Below are 23,466 nucleotides of genomic sequence, written 5' to 3' on the forward strand. Positions count from 1 at the left end.
ATAATTTGAGGGTTTAACTGATAGACCTTGTAGTCACTAAGGTGCTTCCCTCCAGCCCAGCAACATATCCCAGGACATTGGCCAAGTGGTTGGCCTCGGTTACAGGTTACAGCTCACTTGTGTCGTCAGGGCCTGCAGGTTTAAATGCACCTAGATGACTGGCTCCTAAGAGCACCATCTTACAATGGGGTGGTTCATTCCCTCTGGGAGATGTGGTCTCTATTCAAGTCCCTTAGTCAGAGAGTGAGCAAGAAAATAATTCACCCTTGGATCCCACTTAAATTTTAACTTTCTTAGAGGTCACCCTAGATTCCACAGGGTTTCAGCCCATCTCCTTCAGGACAGGTTCGCTGATCTTTTCCAGCCTCTGGTGCATCTGAGGATCTAGCCCATATTTTCCATTTCTTTGTCCTCTTTTACTCCGGTGTTTCTTTTCCAGATCTGTCCTTTTATCCTCTCTGTCCTTGGTTTTACATTTCATTTGTTTCCTCCATAATATAAAACTATAGTTACTGCAAAATATGTCTGTAATATAAGCTGTGGATTTCCCTTTATAGAGGTGGGTGGTTCTCTATAATTACAAGTTTGTTTTCTGTCTATTGTATTTACGTTTACAGCTTAATCAGATGCTGTAAAGAATACAAACAATGTGATCTATCTATCTATCTATCTATCTATATGAGAGACACCAAAGGCCACAGAAAATTCTGTTGAATAATTGCTTGGTTCTGTTGTCGCTAATTAAGTAAGGTAGATTCTGCAAATAGCTCTGTCACAACTTGAGAGTGGCTGTATATCTGAGGCTGCTTGGCAGAAGGAAAAGAAATGGAATATGTTTGTGTTTTTCTGGACAGCATTGTTCATGCTGGAGCCTGCAGCAGGACAGGGATCCCGCAGGTCCTGCTGGACCCACTGTCATAATAGCGGGAGCAGGTAAAATGTACTTTGTTGCAGGTGGGATTGAGTGGGCAAAAAACCAGACTGCAGTAATTTGCGGGAAACACAAAATCTCTTGTTTGTCATCACTAGAATTTCAGCAATGTAAAGCAAGTTTTTCTTTTTTTTTTTAAATAAAGATTTTAATGCTTAATTTAAGTGAGGGATAGAAAGAGATTTGATGTCTATTAACAGGAGTTGAAGTATTTTTTTTATATGGCTTAAGTAAGATTTGGTTTTTTTAGTTGTAAAAATGTACGTATTAACTCCATTTATATATATATATAAACTAACCATTTTCGTTTTTGTTTTGTTTTGGTGTTTTTAGCATGGGGGAATCTGTCTCTCTTGTGGAATTTGCGGGATCTAAGTTTTTTCAGGTAGGAGTGGGATAAAAATGCAAGAAACTATGTGGGAGCAGGTAGGAGTGGATATTGCATGGTGAGATGGGAACAGGATTAAAAAAATAGTCCTGCACAGGGCTCTAGTTCATGCCCACCTAGCTAATTATGGTGCCAGAATTGCTTTTGTGTACTCTACCAGACTTCTCCCAGACTCATTCACTACAATTGATCTGCCCCATAAAGATGAACATTTCTGTTAGTTTCCTTTCAGGCTTCCAAAGAATTCCCCAGGTTACGTGGCTGCTGGAACAGAAATGAGAATGCAACATCTGTGCGTGTGCTCACACACCTATCTATCCTTATTTACACACACCCTACATCCATAATTACATAATGCTTTGTAAACAATGAAAATAAGGAAAGTCACAGATTAGACCAACAAAGTTGACTTTACACGGCAAGTTACAGCAAGCCCTGGGAGTTTCAGTGTCCTGTAGTAGTGTCCACACCACATGTTACCGCACAGAAAGCTGGTGCACTGTAGATTCACAACTTGGCTTGCTGTGTATTAACTTGCTGTGTAAAGAAGCCCTTAGATTAGCTCAGCACTCTACACCAGTGATGTACTGTTGGAGGAGAATATGTCAAGACAACTGGTGAATTGTATTGATGTGTTGATGATATTAGACCACAGTGCACACTTCCTGTCTCTGACTAAATACAGGTCTTCAGACAGATCCTGTCTGGCCCCTATCCAATGGCTGGTTTCTTCTTAGCGTATGCACAACATACCTCAGGTGGCACGTGACCAGGATTCATCACCAAATTTGGTCCACTGGTTGGATCATTAGCTTCCCCGGCTTGGGCGAGGTACTGATGGGGAGTGCAATGTGAATGGTGATCCATGCCCCCCATACATTTCTTAACTGGTGGGAATGAAAAACACTTAATGATGGACAAGCCCTTGGCCTGGGGGACATCACAGCTCAGTACCCTCGGTGATATTTCTTTTAGGGTTGTTAGCCATTCCATGGAGATTTCCAAAACAGTTTTTCAAATCAGTTGAGTACCTAAGCTCTTTCCAGCTCAGTGGATACCAGGACTAATGTAAAGCAAAGAGCGGTTACTGACCAGTAATTTTGTTCTTTAAATATGTCGCCTCTAAATATTTACACTTGTGGAATTGGTGCCTTCTGACAATGGACTGAGGGTGACTCAATGCTATGGGGTGCCATATCCCACATAAGAACATCAGAATGGCCATACTGGGTCAGATCAAAGTCCATTTAGCTCAGTATCCTGTCTTCTGACAGTGACCAGTGCCAGGTGCCCCAGAGGGAATGAACAGAACAGGGAATCATCAAGTGATCCATCCCCTGTTACCCATTCCCAACTTCTGGCAAACAGAGGCTAGGGACATCATCCCTGCCCATCCTGGCTAATTGCCACTGATGGACCTATCCTCCATGAACTTATCTACTTCTTTTTAGAACCCTGTTATAGTCTTGGCCTTCGCAACATCCTCTGGCAAAGAGTTCCACAGGTTGACTGTGAATTATGTGAAGAAATACATCCTTTCTTTTAAACCTGCTGCCTATTAATTTCATTTGGTGGCCCCTAGTTCTTGTGTTATGAGGAGGAGTAAATAACACTTCCTTATTTACTTTCTTCACACCAGTCATGATTTTATAGACATCTATCATATCCCCTCTTAGTCATCTCTTTTCCAAGCTGAAAAGTCCCAGTCTTATTAATCTCTCCTCATACAAAAGCTGTTCCATACCCCTAATCATTTTTGCTGCCCTTTTCTGAACGTTTTCCAATTCCAATATATTTTTTTGAGATGGGCCAACCACCTCTGCATGCAGTATTCAAGATGTGGGCGTACCATGGATTTATATAGAGGCAGTACGATATTTTCTGTCTTATTATTTATCCCCTTCTTAATGATTCCCAACATTCTCTTAGTTTTTTTGACTGCCGCTGCACATTGAGTGGATGTTTTCAGAGAACTATCCACGATGACTCCAAGATCTCTTTCTTGAGTGGTAACCGCTAATTTAGACATCTCCTTTTATGTGTATAGTATAAGTGAGACAGTAGGGAGACCCTCAAGGAAGAGGAAAGAAAAGCTCCTTGCTGGTAACTATAGATCTTTGAAAGTTGCCTCTGTGCATTCACACTTGTGGGATATGATACCTCTTGGCATAGAGTAAACTACACCTCATTGCCAGGAGATGCCAGACCCACGGGGGGGAATATGCAGGAGACACTTAAAGAAGAAAATTATCCTTTTTTATATTAATGATTGTAATCATTTTGCAACTTCTTTTCTTAAAATGCACCATCTTAGACCATTTTTGGTCTAAGATGTGTGCCATTTTTGGGCACACATAATAAATAATAATAATAATAATAAATGAATAATAATACATGAATATACAATATTTAATCATTTTGTTTTCCAGAAATACACATTTTAAAGCAATACTGATTTCAACCCCCTTCTCAATCAGTCATGACCAATTTTCCCTAGCACTCCTTTTCTCTTTATCAGCGTTAGGAGCTGTGTTCATATTTGGTCACTTTCCTTATTTACACTACTGTATGTTTTTTTAAAGCCATCCCCTCCCCCATGTCTGATCTTTGAGTAGTCCATTTTGTAGCACTATTGACTGTTCCTTATTCCTAGCTTTACTCTTTTCAGAGGAATTATCTAGGTTGTTCATGACCCAGCACCTGCTGAAGTCACTAGCAGAACTCCCATTGACAACAATGGATCAACAGACACCTCTGTTCGGGTGTGCACTGACTAGAACTCTGAAACTGCTTATATATGTCCATAAAAAAGGGAGAGTAGTAAGTAGGTAAATTATTATATTTCTCTACAAGGGGGTTGAAGTCTAGTTTTCCATGGGCAAAGCTGGTGCCAGAATTATTGTGTGTTATTCCACAGTCCTTTCACAAGGTCATTCACTGAGATATTTCTGTCTAATGGCCACATCAACTCATTTATAGGATAAACAGTTCAATTAATTTCCATGCCACTGTCAAGGGAATTGCCCAGGTGAACTCGCATTCAAATATTTATTCTGTCTGACCTAGAGGGAATTTAGAATAGATATTGACCGGAACCAAAACCCCAAGTCCAAATTCCAGAGCCATACTTCATAGCTGTGTAATGGGCCAAAACAGAACGTCAGAGGCAAACATTCCTGAACCTAGGGGTTCAAATTCCAGATGCGAATTTGAACTTTCCCAGATACTAGTGACTTTGTACCTGATGATTGGGTTGGACTCATTTTAGAGAGAGGTTCAAACTACAAACTCTGATCCAAACCCGAGTCAGGATTCAGGGTTCCAACCTGGAGTTTTGGCTCATGTCTGACTCTAATCAATGGAGAAATATCTTAGTACAAAATCTTAATGCAGTTCTTAGGAGTAACACAAAATTGGTTTACTCAGGTAGACCTTGAATCCTCCCAGAGAAATTAGGTGCCATTTCAATAGGGGAAGAAAAGTTTGATCCTGCAGGGTGCTGAGCATTCTGTCTCCCACCCAGAAAACCATAAGCACATGAGAAGTCCCTCTGAAGCCAAGCATAACGTCTCCTGCGAGCTGCACTGCAGCATCTGGCCCGAGTGTTGCTGTTAGTCCTCATGTGCCACCTGTGAAGAGAGCTTTCCAAGGGGTCATGCTGCTTACCTGCTGTACATACCAAAGTACTGTGCTCTTCGCTGTCAGGGTCCTCTCCAGAGACATAACATCATTTCCAGAACTTCTCTATTTGCCACTCAAGAACCTGTTAAATGCTCACTCCCGGCCAGCTTGTCACTTACCTTCTAGTAAGGGGTATTGCATAGCTGCGCCACTCAGGAAGAGTCGAGAGAAGGGATTACAAGTCAGAAATACACAGTTCTCTCCCTGCTTCTCTCCTTGCTCCAGGAGAGAAGTAAGATCCTTCTGGCCTATCCAAGTAGCAGATTATTTCCTTTTCTGCACCAGCTCAGCTCTGTTGGGGAGTGCACTGAAGGGCATAGCCAAGGCTCCCCCCACCCATCTCTCCTTCTCTTTGTCCATTTGTGCCCTACAAAGCCCTCTCCCTCTTGTACATGGACAGTAAAGTAGATGTAGCTCACACAAAGGAATAAGGGGAAATCTTACACCCCATGTACTTCCTGATCTCAGGTACATAAAAGCAAGTGATCTCCATTTCTAGTCTAACAAAATGATCAGCAACATTGACTTGCCTTGCTCATCAACAGCACTAAAGGGTTCCATCATTAGCCACCATCTAACCTTTTCTGTAATGTACTGGAATCCATTAGCTCCTTCATTGTCTACCTCAGGACATACAGCATACTGGAGGGGACTGAAAAAAATGGGATAGCCTACTCTACAGAGTCTTGTGGATGCACGGCATACAAGGGCAGGCTGGTGCTCCTTGGGAAAATATAGACCTCACTGGACCTGAAAGTGCACACACCAATGAGATCCACATACAAACTCTGCAGGATGCCCTAGAGAATGAGGCAAATGTGGAAGGGGAAGGAAGCCCAGACTCATGCAAGATGGAGAAAATCCAGAATCAGAAGATTCCTGTCTCCTGGAGATTATGTCATGGCATGGCCAGTGAGTCCAGTCCCACCAGCATCAGCTGATATGATGAGATGGGGTGACAGGCCTCCTTGCCTTGGCTGGCCTGATCCAGCATTACTCAAGGAATTGAACACTAAGAGAAAACTCTGAAAGTGTCTGGTGCTGTTCACAGAGCATGGGGAGTACTGAGAGACTGAGGTGCCTGCTAATTCCAGCTCCAGTAAAAAAACACTTTTTCTGGGTTTATGCACCCCAATGCAACAAAAAACCCAGTGGCTAATTAAGAGATAAAACTGTTAATTTGGGTGCTTCTGAGGATGAGAGAGCAAAAACAGCAGCTGCCCTTTGATTTCAGTGTCATTGTCAGCTCTGGCCCACCACAGCCGAGCCATCGTGATTTCTTTCTCTTCACCTCAGCCTCACACCTCTGGGCACTGACTGAATGTTAACAACCTTATCTGCTTTCCACAGATAAAAAAGGGTTAGTAGAAGACGGGAGCAGACAAAAGCAGAGGTTACTGAAGGGATGCGAGCCCATCAACTATGCACGCAGCATGGGTAATCATTATTATTATTTATCATTTGTATTGCTGTCATGCCCTGAAGCCTCAGTCAAGATTGAGGCCTCATTGTGTTGGGTACCATACTCCATATCTGTGCAGAGCAGAGATGACAGCTCCAGACAATAGCTCTCAGCACTCTATGGAAACAGGCAGCAGTGAGAACCAACAGGAATGGCTGTATCAAAACCCTAGTCAAGCTGCTGTGTTTGGATTCCACACACTGGCCCCATGTGCTTTTGGCTTACTGAATCTGCACAGAGGCCAGGTACAGCCTCTGGCTCTGGGTTTCTAGGCATGGTCTTGAGGTGCAGTTTTTCTTTCTGGCATCCCCTTCTGAGAGCTGAAACCCCCATAGTCAAACTGCCTAGCCCCTGAGTCTAATGTCAGCTCTCTCAGACTCCCCAGTTGCTTAAGCAACTTTGTAAGCACCCACAGGATTTTTTGGGGACCTGGGGCAAAATCTGAAATTGAACTTCTTCTCTGAGTGCTGTCCCTGTGGGTGCTCAGTCATTGCACAAGATGGGTAACCTTGTCTTCTCCCACCAACATGCCCTAACACTTCATCTCTTTGTTCCCTTTCCTGGGGAAATTCCATTCCTTTAAACCCGAGCCCCGTGTACAGGAGTTGGAGAAAACTGGTTTTATCCAGGAGGCAGTTACTCCTTTGTTCTCCCCTGGCCAAATCTATTCAGGTGCTGATTGTCTTCAACAACTAACCTATTCATAGACACAAATGCAGGCGCCGCTCCCCTGTGTCCTTGGCACAGGGAGTATGAGGCAAGAACCTAGTGCAGATAACCATAAAGGCTTAAACATACAGAGAGCTCATAATCTCAGACAGAATTCATAAATTGTAGATTGACAGATTCCTAAAATCATCAGAGGCTGCAATGAAGGTTTCCATATGGGGATGATCTAGGGAAGGGGAGCAGTGAAAAGCTCATACTAGGGAATAAGGAGACGAAAGGAGCTTTACAGAGAGAGGAGGAAGCCTAATGTAGAGAATGGTATTGTGGGAAGAGGACTGATGCAATGAAAGAGAGAGAATAAGAAAAAGAAACAAGAGAGAGAGACCATGACCCTGAGGTCATTTGGGCCCTCTTGTGCCTACACTGGCAACCCCAAGTCTTTCTGTGGCTCCATTCTAGAGGCAGACCACAACTTTCTCTGTACACTAACATTAACGCTGAGCCCTTGCCTGTTCCTGAATACAGGCTGTCCCCTTCATCCTCCTTTGACTCTTTCTTGGCTGGAGTTCTCCTTCCGTCAAGAGCATCAGCAAATGTGTCCTCCTTCAATGGATCTGCAGCAATGTAACTGATTGGAACTTGGTAAACAATTCTCTGGATGCACCAAAGGAACAGATTCCAGCTCACTTTTACCATACCTGTGTTGTCCCTGCCAGGTGTAAAAAGCAGGAAAAAAGTGTTTTTGTCAATAAAGCCGGCAGATGTGGCTGAAATACAAACAGGGAGCAAATCTGATGGGTAAGGACGTGCTATTTCCACAATCACTTTTTCAGAGCATGTAATCACTTTGTCACTTGTACTGCAAACAAGTCTTAAAAATAATTATTTAGTGTGGGGACTAAAAGGGGTCAAAAAGGGATAAATGTTGGTTTGGGGTGGGGGTTGTATTATGGTAGCATCTAGAGTTCCCAGCCAAGATCATGGCCCCATCCTGCAACGCGCTGTACAAAAGTGCTATTATCCCCAATTTATAGTGGGGGGATTAAGGCAGAGAGAGTAGGTGACTTGTCCAAGATTATACAGGGAGTCTGTGGCAGAGCTGAAGACAGAGCTCCGAATCCCAGCCCAGTGCTTTTTCCACAGTCCCATTCTCTCTCTCTCTCTCTCTCTACTTGCATCCTAAATAACATCTTCAAAGTCTGACCTATAAATAATCACAAAATACATGATGGGTCTAATTCCCCAATTCCATGGGTTGGGGTGAGTGAACAGACTGGAGGATTGGTAAAGTGTAAGATCCATTGTCTGCTTCCTGCTTACATCCACACTGGGAAATAAGAATAAGATAATGGGATTTCCTGCCCACATAGAAAAGGTGGTTTGGGACCAGTGGGTTTTCTTCCTCGTTGTGGGACAGTGGGATGGGAGAAGAAAAGTATTGTTTCTGGACCAAATCTGGAGAATAATGTGTGATATGCTGTGCTCTCCAGATCCCAGTGGATAGATGGGACTGCGGAGGTGTGACAGAGTGTGAATGGACTCATTCTTCTGTGCACTTGACAAGCATCCCCACATGGGCCAAACTGAGTAGATATTTGGTTAAGGACTGGATGATTAACCTATTAACAAGGTAATTCAGCTCATCAGCTGAGGCCAGTTAAAAGAGACACAGGAAGAGGGAGGGAGGGAGGAAGGAAGGAGAAGCCCAAAATCTCAGGCAGGTGAGAGCTCTCTCATCCTGTGCCCACAGAGAAGGTAAAAGCCTTATGTTGTGGGTGGACACGGACTTGCGTAGCACGCTGTAAATAGAGCACTTGGTGTTGAACGTGTGTGCATGAGGACTGTTTGCAGAGAGGAATGCAGCGTGAGAGAACCCTGCCCTGTGACAAAGTGGGGACGTGTCCAAGTGTAGGAGAAAGACCGGAGAGTGGCACTGACAAGAAGGTCCAGTGGGCTGGGCAGCACAAAGGAACTCATGTGCTGGATAGTGGAGCAGCGGGAATTAAAGAAAACCCTCCAAGAGTTTCAGCAGACCCAGTGACAAGAGGAAACAGACCCTGTTATCCTGGCAGGCAGAACAGAATCCAGAAATTTAGTACAGGCTAGGCACAGGGACAGCAAAAAACCCATGGAGAAGCTGGTAAGTCCCCTGGGAGGGGATGATAACTGGGTAGTGGGCATAGAACAGTGCAAAATTGGCCTGATGGATGACCCTGGTGCCTTTTTATTAACATTTGAGAGGGTAGCATCAGGAGCAGGCTGGGAGAAGAGACTTTGGCCCTCTGCTTGGCTCCCCACCTCTTGGGAGAAGACCAAACCGCATATATGGCATTGAGTGAGGCAGCTGATTATATCATAAAGGCAGGCATCCTAGATCGAATTGGGCTGCCTACAGAAAGGTCATGCAGAGGTTTCAAATGGCATGGTGGTCAGAGGGGATGCTACTGAGGGCCTTTGCCCAAAAATTACGAGACTGGGCCACTGGATGCCTGCGGCCAGATGACTGAGGAATTGGGGAGGTCATGCACTCTATTATTCTGGAGCAACTGCTATAGAGTGTTCCCAAGGCTAGTAGGGCCTGGGTGCATAGACACTTTTAATTTAATGTTAATGCTTTTAATCGTTCAGATGGTTTAACTGTAAAATTCCTCCGAATAGATACATAGTAACCACCTGAAATTAAAGTGAATGCATTTCTTTGTTAATGACAATTATGTGCACACCCTCTGGCCCTTATTCCATATATCCCTCCCTAGCTCTAAAAGCTTAGATATCTCACTTCTAGCAAACCAGCCCAAATATTAAAGGGGAATATCTGCTGCCTCCTTCACATGGTGAATTTTAGTCTGGATTTGTTTCTCCTTGTCCTCCATGTCTGCTCTTGCAGCTGCTGCTGAGATCTGACTCATCCCCTCAGTCTCTGTTTTCAGTACATCTTCTCCTGTAGCTATAGACTAACAGTACTTTGGAGGACAGGGTTAGAATTCAAAGCAACATTGACAAATTGGAGAATTGGTCTGTAATCAGCGAGATGAAATTCAACAAAGAAAAGCGCAAAGTACTTCACTTAGGAAGGAAAAAGCAAATGCTCAACTACAAAATTGGGGAATAACTGGCTAGTCACTGCTGAAAAGGATATGGGGAGTAATAGTGGATCACAAATTGAATATGAGTCAACAGTATGACACAGCTGCGAAAAAGACTAATATCACTCTGCGGTGTATTAACAGGAGTGTTGTATGTAAGACCTGGGAAGTAATTATCCCGCTCGACTCAGCAGTGGTGAGGCCTCAGCTGGAGAACTGAGTCCAATTATGGGCACCACACTTTAGAAAACATGTGGACGAATTGGAGAGAGTCCAGAGAAGAGTAACAAAAATGATAAAGTTTAAAAAACCTGACCTATGAAAACGAAAAGTTAAAAAAAAGGGGGGGGCATGTTTAGTCTTAAGAAAAGACCGAAGAGGGAGCTGATACGAGTCTACAACTATGTTAAGGGCTGCTATAAAAAGGACTTATCAATTGTCCTCCATGTCCACTGAAGGTAGGACAAGAGATAATGGGCTTAATCTGCAGCAAGGGAGATTTAGGTTAGATATTAGGAAAAACTTTCAAACTAAAGGGGTAGTTAAGCTCTGGAATAGGTTTCCAAGGGAGGTTGTGGAATCCCCATCACTGGAGGTTTTTAATAACAGGTTGGACAAACACCTGTCAGGGATGGTCTAGGGTTTACTTAGTCCTGCCACACTATGGGGGACTTGATGACTTCTTGAGGTCCTTTCCAGCCCTTCATTTCTGTGATTCTGTTATTAAAATCACAGGCCTGGGTTAGAATGCAGCAGTTCACTGAAAGTCTCTTTATAGAGGGGAAAAAAGGAGATGGGGTTTGTGATCAATTCCATGTTTGTTTTTTTAAATAAAGGAATTTGAAAGTGATAATATTTATCTTTTATCTAAACTGGAAATCAGTTAGTAGCCAGTGCAGAGAATGGTTCACTGGGGCAACATGCTTTCTGGATGAGACTACCCATGGAATGCAGTCCTGGCTGCAATTTTCAAATGGCTTGATGGTGCAGCCCTTTGCAGATCACACTGCAGAAATCTAACCTTAAGATGTCAAAAGCATGGAGAACTGGCCATATATCTCCTCCAAAAGCAGAGGACACGCCTCCTTGCCAAATTCAGGTTATAAGAGGGACATATGGCAGCCACTATCACCTGAAAATCCACTAACAGCTAGGGATATCAGACTACAAGCCTTGGGTGGAAAAGAGATGGACATTTATAAGGGACTCTGATATAGTATCTTGTTTCCTCCATCCTATAACTACTATCTCTGCCTTATCTGGGTTGAGCATTGCTAGTTAGCTGTTATCAACGCCTCAATTTCCTTTGACGCAGGGCAAGAGGCCCACTGTATCTTCAGGGTTAGAAGAGATGGAATTATAGAGCTGGGTGCCGAAGATTTGCAAGCCATATTTCCTGACTACCTCTCCCTCAACAGCCCCACAAACCCAGTTAGCAAGAGGGGGTGACAGAATGGGATGCTGCAAAACCCTGATGCAGTGCTGCTTGCTATTGTTTCTTTACAATGATCCACCCTAAATGAAGACAATAATCAGGAAGGCAGTAGTGACAGAAGCTATCAAGACCCCAAAAATCAAAGCTGTTAGCAGATGGCTTTGTCTGTAATACCAGAGTGATTACTACAGTTCTAAAGGAAAGAAGGTTTCCCTAAAGTTCATTTAGAGAAATAGTTGTTGGAAGTGGGATATGAACTAACATTCTAGCCCATAAAGAGGGGCATAGTAATATCTCAGCACCACCGCAATGCTCTTTACTCTGGCAGAGCTCAGATGGATAGGTCAGAGAGACCAAAGATCAGAGAGATCCAGAGGTCTGATCTGGCTCTCATTAAAGTCAATCGCAAAATTCTCACTAAGTTCATTGGGACAGTATCCAGCCCATGGATGAGTGATTGCAAAATAATTCTGGAATACCAATGCTCCTGCCATGGTAAACATCTGTGGTGCTGTTCATTTCCTTCTCTTAATGGCTTCCTATTTACTCCTCGTTACCGCCCCCATGACTCCCCTAAGCAACTCATCTCCCTCCTGGGAATTTACGTTTGTCACATATTAGTAGAGAATGATTGTTCTGCAAAACATTCATTAAATCTGGTTGTGTTAAGTATCATAGGGGTAGCCGTGTTAGTCTGTATCCACAAAAACGAGGAGTCCGGTGGTACCTTAAAGACTAACAGATTTATTTGGGCATAAGCTTTCATGGGTAAAAAACCCACTTCTTCAGATGCATGGTTGTGTTGATTCTCTTGAGGAGAGTTCACTAATTTAAAACCGAAAGCCCACTTTTGTGAAGGAAGAGTTAACTCCATTAATGAAGAATTTCCAGGGTACCTGTTGCAGGAAGCATCACAGATGGAAAATTACACCTAAAAAGAGAGAAATATTCTTGTTTTACTGACTTTAATGAGACAGAGCAATGTCTTTCTATTCCTGTAGCTTTTACCTGTGGCTAAAAAAGGTGGCTTTGGAGATCTCAACCCAAGATAAGCAGATAGATTGTTTGTCTCATCTGCTTTGTAGTGCATCTACTGCACAAGGACAGAGAAATCTGTTTTGTAGCACCTGCTGGAATTCCAGCCAGACCCCAGCTCAATTAGATGACCCATCGCGACTACTGTTAGTCAATGACATTAGGTTTTTTAAACTGCCACCTGCCTCTAGTCCATAGAGAGCAGTGCTGTGAGAGCTCTCCCAGAGAGACACTTTAATTAAAGGCTAGATTTGTCACATGGACTTCAGAGGGAGCAGAACTGGGCTTTAAATAGCAATATTGTTAACTATTTCTCTGCCAAATATTTTAGCAAAAACATCCAGGTATTCTGGGACTGTGGGCCAAGTTGATGTGGAGAACTGTGACTCTGGACCCCCTGCTTCTCACTGAAGCTACATAGAGCTCCCCTGAGTGCCAAATGGATGTGGTTATCTTTCTACCTGGTGACAGTGGAAGATGTAATTCTTTCTTTGCATCATCTGTCGTATTCAGCTCCTAATTTTTTGAATGCTTTGGTAGCCAGTTGCTTTAAATATCATCCTTTAAGATATGCAGTGAGGCACTTCCAGCTGAGACAGGCTTAGCATGGTTCCTATTTCCTTGCATAGGAAGAGGATACTTTCTAACTCACCTGATAGAGTTTTTATAGATCCTTAGATTTTTAAAGCCAGAAGGGACCATTATGATCATCTAGTCTGACCTCCTGCATAACACAGGCCAAGAACCTCACCTAATGCTGTCTACATCCACAAAACACCCATTCTGAGACTTGCCGGAGATAACGTATGGGAAGTGCACACATAGCAAGTCCTGTTGCTTGATGAGGGACTCTGATAACTAACTAACTAAGTCAGCTCCATTGTCTAGCCACTAGTTGGCATGTCTGAGTCCTTTTGTGGTGATCCCTTCCTGCCTCGGGCAAGAAGCTGACAGCTCAGGGGAGTGATTTACAAAGTGGTGCTCTGGGTGTCTCAGGGATTGAGATACAAGAGTCCTGTTGTTACTTTAGTAATTGGGTTTATTGAGTATTCCTTGGCCATGTGCCTGGGATACTGTCCATGGAATGGACACTCCTGATGCAGATTTCCCATCTGAAAGGTCCTGCAAAAGTCCATGGAACGATCTGGCAGCAATACAAAAGCTATAGCCAACAAGGCGTTTCCTTTAAGGGTCAGTTTTTATAAACAAGTAAAATAAAAGTATGTCATATAATCAGCAAGGAAACAGATCTTCCTGGCTTGGGATTCAATCCAATTCACTGACCCCGGACATGGAGCTCAACCTTCTCCACAGCAGTCACTCTGCTCCGAGAGCCTAGCACCTATATAGGGGGTAGGGGAAAAGTAGGAAACACCTCATTCATCAGGGGCTAGTCAGTACCAGTGCACCCCCTCACACCCGTTTGGGGACTCTGCTGTGTTGACTCTTCTCCATGCTTGCTGTCATTAATGCACTGCAGATTTACCCTAGTCCAGATCTCCCCACTGTCATCCTTACATATGCTGGTGTCGGAGGGTGGGGGCGTTCAAGCATTATAACCACTCAGACAGTTAAAATGCAGTTCCTGCTCCATGGGATATCCTGTCACGATAGCTCTGGCATGTTGCATGGGCCTGGGCATCCCACAATAACCTAAGAGATCCAAAGGAGGCAGGCAGTTAGCTAGATACTACTTGTACCCCACTGTGGCTATTATCAGATCAGTGCAATTTGCACTGACACAAAATGTGCCTGTGCGGGGAAAACCAGACACTCCCAATTATTCGGGGTGATATAAGAACACTGCCATTAGCTCACATAGTAGCAACTGGTTCTGAATCAATGATTACAAAATATTGCCTAATACAAAACACTAAAGGGTGGGATTTTTGAAACACTCATCACTGGCCTTTCTCTGCTCCTATGGAAGTCAGTGGACGAAATGTTACAGTAATTAATGATTAGTACTTATTTTACCTTTCATGTCAGACTGGACCATGGCTACTGGGTTCTCAGTAACTCTGCTCCTTGTTCTTTTTCTGACTGACATGAAGGCCTGGGTAGATCTGTGATCCCCGTGGAGAAGATTGTTTCATCTCTTCTGTTAGACAAGATGATATTTTATAAAATCGTAGGAGTTAGGAATGGGAAATCTCCATCAGATTGTCCAGTCCAACCAGGTTTTAATTTGTGCCCGGGCTTGCCAGGCCTGAACCCCGGCACCTCTGGGCTTAGCAGGGCTCCGGCACCTCTGGGCTCATTGCATCAGTTATGAATGTAAAAACATTGCTTGAGCCCCAGCATCTCTTTCATTACAAATTAAGCCCTGAGCCCAACCCTGGTCAATGCAGAATTACACTCTGTAGAACATGCTCGTATGTCTTGTCCAGTCTTGTTTAACAGTCTCAGGAAACAGGGCTTTCCTATGGCTCTAGGGAAACTATTCCATAGCCTAATACCCTGCATCTCAGCACTGGGAAATTTTCCTGATTTTTGTTTTTTATTTTTTAGCCTAAATCCTCCCTTTTAGTTTGTTGGAAGAGCAACAGTTTCACAACTAAATGTGTTCATGTGTTTTTAGGTTTGTATCACAGGGACAGTGTCATGTTCTCTGTACCAGATCAGAGCTAGATTAACTTGAAATATTCAAAAAATAGCTTTTGTGGTTGCACCAGGAGAGACGGTGTTTTAAACCAGAATGACCATGTGATGGGGTCAAGGTGTTGGAGAAAGACCTGTTGATAAAATCCCCTTGCCTTATTGCTAATGGTCCCCAGGCAAACATCAAAACAAATGTCCAAACAGCTGCTAAATAGGTCAAGAGGTGTGAGGTGGCTACTGTGGCCTGAAGAGAATAAAGCCAAGCAGCCGCAAAAAAGATATGAGCAAATGAAAAATAAGCAGAAAAAGCATTGCACTGAAGTGTGAACTTAAGTTGGCTGCATTCATTGGGGGCAGCTAACGCTGTGATATCTTTGGTAATATACATGATCTATGACTCTCCAGATACTGGTCTTGATGACACCCTCACTTATGTCTGTGCAGTCCCACTGAATTCACCCCATTGGTGTAAACAGGAACAGAGTGTGTCCTACATGGAGATCATGCTTTTTCCTGTGCCAGTACAGTAGACCAAGCTAGACGACTCACCTGTAGCAACTAGCCTGTACACTAATAAGAATATCAGCTCTGGTGAAGCAGGTCAAGAGGGATTTCTGGTGCATTATTGTTAGGTTGAATTGATTAGTATGGTTTTAGAAATATTAGCTCCACGGAACAGGAATAGTGTCTTTACACTCATTACACTGCAAAACTCACAGTCAGTCCTAAGAAAATAAATATAAATATCTCTAATGAATAGATAATTCCATTCAGAAATTTTCCTATTATCCTGTAATTTCAGAGCTTGGCCTGCATCTCAGACTGCTCAGACACGATGATGAGCATGGTAAAAATGCCTAGATTGATTGATTAAGCAGAAGTTTGGTTATAGATTCAGATGCAAACTACCCCAGTGTTCAAGGATGTTGTCAAGGTTCCTCCCCCACTCTGAACTCTAGGGTACAGGTGTGGGGACCTGCACGAAAACCTCCTAAGCTTACTTTTACCAGCTTAGGTTAAAACTTCCCCAAGGTACAAACTATTTTACCCTTTGCCCTTGGACTTCCACTGCCACCACCAAACGTTTATCTGGGTTTATTTATTAGGAAAGCATTGTTTGGAAACGTCTTCCCCCCAAAAATCCTCCCAACCCTTGCACCCCACTTCCTGAGGAAGGTTTGGTAAAAATCCTCACCAATTTGCATAGGTGAACACAGAACCAAACCCTTGGATCTTAAGAACAATGAAAAAGCATTCAGTTTCTGAAAAGAAGGATTTTAATAGAAGTAAAAAAGAATCACCTCTGTAAAATCAGGGTGGCAAATACCTTACAGGGTAATTAGATTCAAAACATAAAGAATCCCTCTAGGCAAAACCTTAAGTTACTAAAAGACACACAGACAGGAATATTCATTCTATTCAGCACAACTTAATTTCTCAGCCATTTAAAGAAATCATAATCTAACGCATATCTAGCTAGATTACTTACTAAGTTCTAAGACTCCATTCCTGTTCTGTCCCCGGCAAAAGCATCACCCAGACAGACGCTTTGTTTTTCCCGCCCCCCAGATTTTGAAAGTATCTTGTTTCCTCGCTGGTCATTTTGGTCAGGTGCCAGCGAGGTTATCCTAGCTTCTTAACCCTTTACAGGTGAGAGGATTTTTCCTCTGGCCAGGAGGGATTTTAAAGGGGTTTACCCTTCCCTTTATATTTATGACAGATGTCCAGAATGGGAGGGTAGTAGGGACTCATCTGTTACTTTAGCCAGTATCTTATGAATCCCTATCAGTCTAGTTTCTATGTGGTTTGCTTTCACTCTTTCAATTTCATTCAGCTTGGAGAGTGAAACTAGACTGGAGAGTTTCTCTTTCTGATTCTCACGCACTAGCCCAGCATTGTTGAGTTTCTATAGGTCTGCAGGTAATGTTTAAATAACTATGTAGGTTTGTTAAATACTTTGTCTCAGCTGATGATAAATGTATGAACAGGATTATATGATGGAGTTGCCTGTGATAGCAGGGGACTGGACCTGGTGAGCTGGGAGGTGAGCTCTGGTACTATGTTCCTATGTTAATTCCATGTCCATATCTCTATTTATATTAGGTTTTGTACTGTGAGTGGAAATCAATGGGACAGTAGTGGGAGATTTGCGTGGGTAAGAAATTAAAGGTAGTAATGCAAAAGCGTAATTGGTTGACATAAATCAATGTACTTCCATAGGAGGAAATTAAGAATCCCATGTTTATACCTACCATTAATAATACATTGAAAGAATCTGTAGAACTAGTGGACGTTCCCAGATTCATTTTTACAGTCAATAAGACCACTCTGCCTGGGTTTCCTTTTATACCCATCTTCACAGATGTAATGCCCATTACTACCTACCACATATCTTTTGATTGTGAACTCAGCAAGCTCAGTTACATGTGGGACCGTGGGACATTTTTCTGAAAAGAGAAAGAGGGTGCATAAGAATAACAGTACATGGCTCGAGGACTTAGAATAACTTTGATTTTAGATAACTAGGGAGAGTGTTGCACTTGTTCCATTACTGCAAATGGGTGTCACATGTTTAAATAGACAGACAAAAACAGACCTGGGAAAATCCTGCCTAAAGTGGCAGTGATTGGGGGCCTTGCTTTAGAAAACTACACTTCTAAAGATATAGAATCAGAGACATGCAGGGCTGGAAGGGACCTTGAGAGATCATCTTGTCCATTCTGCTACACTGGGGCAGGACCAAGTAAACCTAGACCATCCCTAACAGGTGTTTGTCTAACCTGTTATTAAAAACCTCCAATGATGGGGATTCCACAACCTCCCTTGGAAGCCTATTCTAGAGCTTAACTACCTTTACAGCTTGAAAGTTTTTCCTAATATCTAACCTAAATCTCCCTTGCTGTAGATTAAGTCCATTACTTCTTGTCCTACCTTCAGTGGACATGGAGGACAATTGATCACAGTTCTCTTTATAGCAACCCATAGCACATTTGAAGACTGGTATCAGTCCCTCTTCAGTCTTCTTTTCTCAAGACTAAGCTTTTTTAACCTTTCCTCATAGATGGTTTTCTAAACCTTTTATCATTTTTGTTACTCTTCTCTGGACTTTCTCCGATTTGTCCCCATCTTTCCTAAAGCGTGGTGCCCAGAACAGGACCCAGTTCTCCAGGTGAGATCTCACCAGTGCCAAGTAGAGCAGGTCAATTACCTCCCATGTCTTATATACAACACTCTTGTTAATACACCCCAGAGTGATATTAGTCTTTTTTCACAGCTGCATCATAGTATTGACTCATATTCATTTCCTTCTCAGCAGTGAGGCTGACTAACCAGTTGTTCCCCAATTATGTAGTCGTGTATTTGATTTTTTCCTTGTGTTTATTGATTTTCATCTTCATTTCAGACCATTTCTCCAATTTGTCAAGGTTGTTTTGAATTCTAAACCTGTCCTCCAAAGCGCTTGCAACCTCTCCCAGCTTGGGTGTTGTCAATAAATGGTATAAGCATATTCTCCACTCAATTACCAATGAAAATATTGAAAAGTACCTGACCCAGGACTGACTTCTGAGGACCCCATTAGAAATGCCCTCCCAGTTTGAAAAGAGAGCCACTGATAAATATTATTTGGGTACCATCTTTCAACCTGTTGTGCACCCACCTTATAGTAGTTTCACCTGGACCACATTTCCATAGTCTGCTTATGAGAATGCCATCTGGGACTGTGTCAAAAGCCTTACTAAAATCATGATATCTCACTTCTACTGCTTTCTCTTATCCACTAGGCCAGTAACACCATCAAAGAAGGAAATTAGGTTGGTGTGGCATGACTTGTTCAGGATAAATCCATGCTGGCTGTTCCTTAAGTCTATCATCTTCCAGGTGTTCACAAATTGATTGTTTACTATAATTGTTCCAGTATCTTTCCAGGTATCCAAGTTAGGCTGACAGGTCCATAGTTCCCCTTGTCATCTTTGTTCCTCCTTTTAAAGACAGGTATGGGTAGGTTGACACACACACACTGATGATGTTCCAGCTCAAGAGGGGCTCCTTTGGAAAGGTCTCGTACACCTTTCTCCTGCCAACATAGTGCTGTCTGCACCAGCGCTTAGGTCAGTGTAACTTATGTTGCTCAGGAGGTGGCTTTTCCACACCCATGAGTGACTTAATTGATACTAAAGTAAGAGCTAATGTGTACAAGCCCTCAGAACAAAGGAAGTCAAGCAAAGGCTCACTGTGACTCTCTCTAGGAATAAAGGATGCATTAAGTGTAATGAGTACATGTGGCCACTAGTTGGCAACACTGCATGGTATGAAGTACTTGATTGCTGTATCTGGGACACTGAGGGAGGGGAATTTGAGTGTTGGGTTGCCGGGGGGAAGCCATGATTAGGTCAGATAGAGAGTGGCATATCTGCTGTGTAATCCACTTGTAATACCAGTGCATCTGTACAGAAAGAATCCCATTCCCTTAGGAATCTGGATGCACAAATTTTCTCTGTCCTTCCCTTCCCATTATTTCTAATATTTGGCACTTGAATTCCCCAGATTTCTCTAGTGTTAGATCCAGAGCTGCTGCAGTTCATGGACTAACCCCTAACTCTCAGGGGACTGGAGCCAAGCAAGTGCTATACATAGACCTTAAACAGAGAACAGTTTATTCAAGAATAGTTTTTCTATCAAGACTGTATGTTATTCACTATTAATGTATAGAATCATAGGACTGGAAGGGACCTTGAGAGGTCATTGAGTCCAGTCCCCTGCACTCATATCAGGACTAAGTATTATCTTCTAGACCATTCCTGACAGGTGTTTGTCCAACCTGCTCTTAAAAATCCCCAGTGATGGAGATTCCACAACCTCTCTAGGCAATTTATTCCAATGCCTAGCCACCCTGACAGTTAGGAAGTTCTTCCTAACATCCAACCTAAACCTCCCTTGTTGCAATTTAAGCCCACTGCTTCTTGTCCTACCCTCAGAGGGTAAGAAAAACAATTTTTCTCCCTCCTCCTTGTGACAACCTTTTATGTACTTGAAAACTGTTATCATGTCCCCTCTGTCTTCTCTTTTTCAGACTAAACAAACCCAATTTTTTCAGTCTTCCTTCATAGGTTATGTTTTCTAGACCTTTAATCATTTTTGTTGCTCTTCTCTGGACTTTCTCCAATTTGTACACATCTTTTCTAAAATGTGGCACACAGAACTGGACACAATACTCCAGTTGAGGTCTAATCAGCATGGAGTAGAGCGGAAGAATTACTTCTTGTGTCTTGCTTACAACACTCCTTCTAATACATCTCAGAAGGATGTTCGCTTTTTTTGCAACAGTGTTACACTGACTCATATTTAGCTTGTGGGCCACTATGAGCCCCAGATCCCTTTCTGCAGTACTCTTTCCTAGGAAGTCATTTCCCATTTTTGTATGTGTGCAACTGATTGTTCCTTCCTTTGCATTTGTCCGTATTTAATTTCATTCTATTTACTTCAGACCAAAATGATCTGGACAAACTGGAGAAATGAATTTTAATCCTATCCTCCAAAGCACTTGCAACCCCTCCCAGTTTGGTATTGTCCGCAAACTTTATAAGTGTACTCTCTATACCATTATCTAAATCACTGATGAAAATATTGAATAGAACCAGATCCAGAACTGATCCCTGCGGGACCCCACTTGTTATGCCCTTCCAGCATGACTATGAACCACTGATAACTACTCTCTGGGAATGGTTTTCCAATCAGTTTTGCACCCTCCTTATAGTAGGTCCATCTAGATTGCATTTCCCTTGTTTGTTTATGAGAAGGTCACATGAGACAGTATCAAAAGCTTTATTAAAGTCTAGATATACCACATCTACCACTTCCCCCCCTGTAGCAAGGCAAGTGACTCACCAGCACGGTGCATCCCGCTGGTGTTCCTGGGAATTAGCTCTGCTGCCCCGGAGCGCCCTCTGTAGGCCGATGTCCCGCTTGCCACTGGCCCCCGTGTCCCTCCCGGACCCCAGTGCCCCTCTACAGGAGGGTTCTTCCCCCTGCAGTAACCCCACAGCTCTGGGTCTCCCCTCCCCAGGGAACCCCCAACCCTCTATCCCCACCTCGCCTCAGGCTATGGCTACTGCCAGTCACCATCTAGCCCCTGCTCACTGGGGCAGACTACAGTGTAAAAGCCATTCATCATTGGCAAGGGGTGTTTGGACCTGCTGCCTTTGCCTAACCCCTGGGCTGCAGCCTCTGCAACCCCAGTACCTGGTTTGGCCTTTGACAAGGCCTGCAGCCTGGGGAGTTGCCAGGAGGGAGCTCCTCTCGCCTTTCCCTAGCTCTGCTTGGTTGCCTGCACCCTCAACTCCCCAGCAGTTGCATCCTTCTCCCTCTGAAGCTGGAGGGAGAATATGTCTAGCTCCTGGCGCATAGCCCTTTTATCAGGGACAGCTGAGGTCTGATTGGGGCATGGCCCAGCTGTGGCTTCTTCCCCAATCAGCCTAGCTTTTAGCCCACAGCTCCAGCCCTCTCCCAGGGCTGGCCGTGACCCTTTCCAGACCAGAGAGTGGGTGACCACCCCACTACACCCGCCCCCCATTCACAAGGCTTGTTACCCTGTCAAAGAAAGCTATCAGATTGGTTTGACACCATTTGTTCTTGACAAATCCATGCTGACTGTTACTTCTCACCTTATTATCTGCTAGGTGTTTGCAAATTGATTGATTAATTATTTGCTCCATTATCTTTCCAGGTATAGAAGTTAAGATGTCTGGTCTGTAATTCCTCGGGTTGTCCTTATTTCCCTTTTTATAGATTGGAACTATATTTGCCCTTTTCCAGTGTTCTAGAATCTCTCCCATTTTCCATGACTTTTCAAAGTTAATCGCTAATGGCTCAGATATCTCCTCAGTCAGGCCCTTGGGTGTCCTAGGATACATTTCATCAGGCCATGGTGACTTGAAGACCTCAAACTTGTCTAAGTAATTTTTAAGTTGTTCTTTTCCTATATTAGCCTCTGATCCTAACTCATTTTCACTGACATTCACTACGTTAGATGCCCAATCACCACCAATCTTCTTGGTGAAAACCAAAACAAAGAAGTCATTAAGCACCTATGCCATTTCCACATTTTCTGTTATTATTTTCCCCCCTTCATTGAGTAATGGGCCTACCCTGTCCTTCATCTTCCTCTTGCTTCTAGTGGTATTTGTAGAATGTTTTCTTGTTACCCTTTATGTCTCTAGCTAGTTTGATCTCGTTTTGTGCCTTGGCTTTTCTAATTTTGTCCCTACATACTTGTGTTATTTGTTTATATTCATCTTTTGTAATTTGAGCTCATTTCCACTTTTTGTAGGACTCTTATTTAATTTTTAGATCATTGAAGATCTCCTGGTTAAGCCAGGGTGGTCTCTTGCCAGACTTCCTCTCTTTCCTATGCAGTGGGATAGTTTGCTCTTGTGCCCTTAATAATGTCTCTTTGAAAAACTGCCAACTGTCTTCAATAGTTTTTCCCCTTAAACTTGCTTCCCATGGGATCTTACCTACCAACTCCCTGAGTTTGCTAAAGCCTTCCTTCTTGAAATCCATTGTATTTATTTTGCTGTTTTCCCTCCTACCATTCCTTAGAATCATGAACTCATCATTTCATGATCCCTTTCACCCAAGCTGCCCTCCACTTTCAAATTCTCAACCAGTTCCTCCCTATTTGTCAAAATCAAATCGAGAACAGGCTCTCCCTTAGTAGCTTTCTCCACCTTCTGAAATAAAAAATGGTCTCCAATACATTCCAAGAACTTGTTGGATAACCTGTGCTTTGCTGTGTTATTTCCCCAGCATATGTCTGGGTAGCTGAAGTCCCCCACCACCACCAAGTCCTGGGCTTTGGATGATTGTGTTAGTTGTTTAAAAAAAGCCTCACCCACCTCTCCTTCCTGATTAGGTTGTAATATGGTTTACCAGTTTATATGTTTGTGTTTTAATATATGCACGATTGTAATGGGTAAATTAATGTTTGTTGTTAATTAGGGGCTTAATGCAACTGTTTAATGAAGGAACTCCGGGAATAAATGATCACCCATGGAACTAACTCAACTGACTCTGCTTAGAATTTTCACGCGCTCACAGACTATATAAGGGTTGCGCGCACGGACGGCAGGTCCTGTCCGTTAGAGAGGCAGCCGAGTACCTGTTAGGTCTGCATGGGCA

General features: G+C 43.2%; 1 long non-coding RNA gene across 4 annotated transcripts in view; it reads right to left on the bottom strand.

The window, feature by feature from the left end:
* Window positions 1-12,376: 12,376 nt before the first annotated feature.
* The window catches only part of LOC114018684, a 293,307-nt gene continuing 282,217 nt past the window's right edge, over window positions 12,377-23,466 (bottom strand). For all 4 annotated transcript variants that reach the window (XR_006283232.1, XR_006283234.1, XR_006283233.1 and 1 more), the window contains 2 exons: window positions 17,674-17,735; window positions 12,377-12,583 (listed from right to left, as the gene is read on the bottom strand). This is a non-coding gene — a long non-coding RNA (uncharacterized LOC114018684). The remainder of the gene's footprint in view (window positions 12,584-17,673; window positions 17,736-23,466) is intronic.

The sequence above is a fragment of the Chelonia mydas genome, chromosome 1 (genome assembly GCF_015237465.2).
Source record: "Chelonia mydas isolate rCheMyd1 chromosome 1, rCheMyd1.pri.v2, whole genome shotgun sequence".
NCBI classification, from domain to species: domain Eukaryota; kingdom Metazoa; phylum Chordata; order Testudines; family Cheloniidae; genus Chelonia; species Chelonia mydas.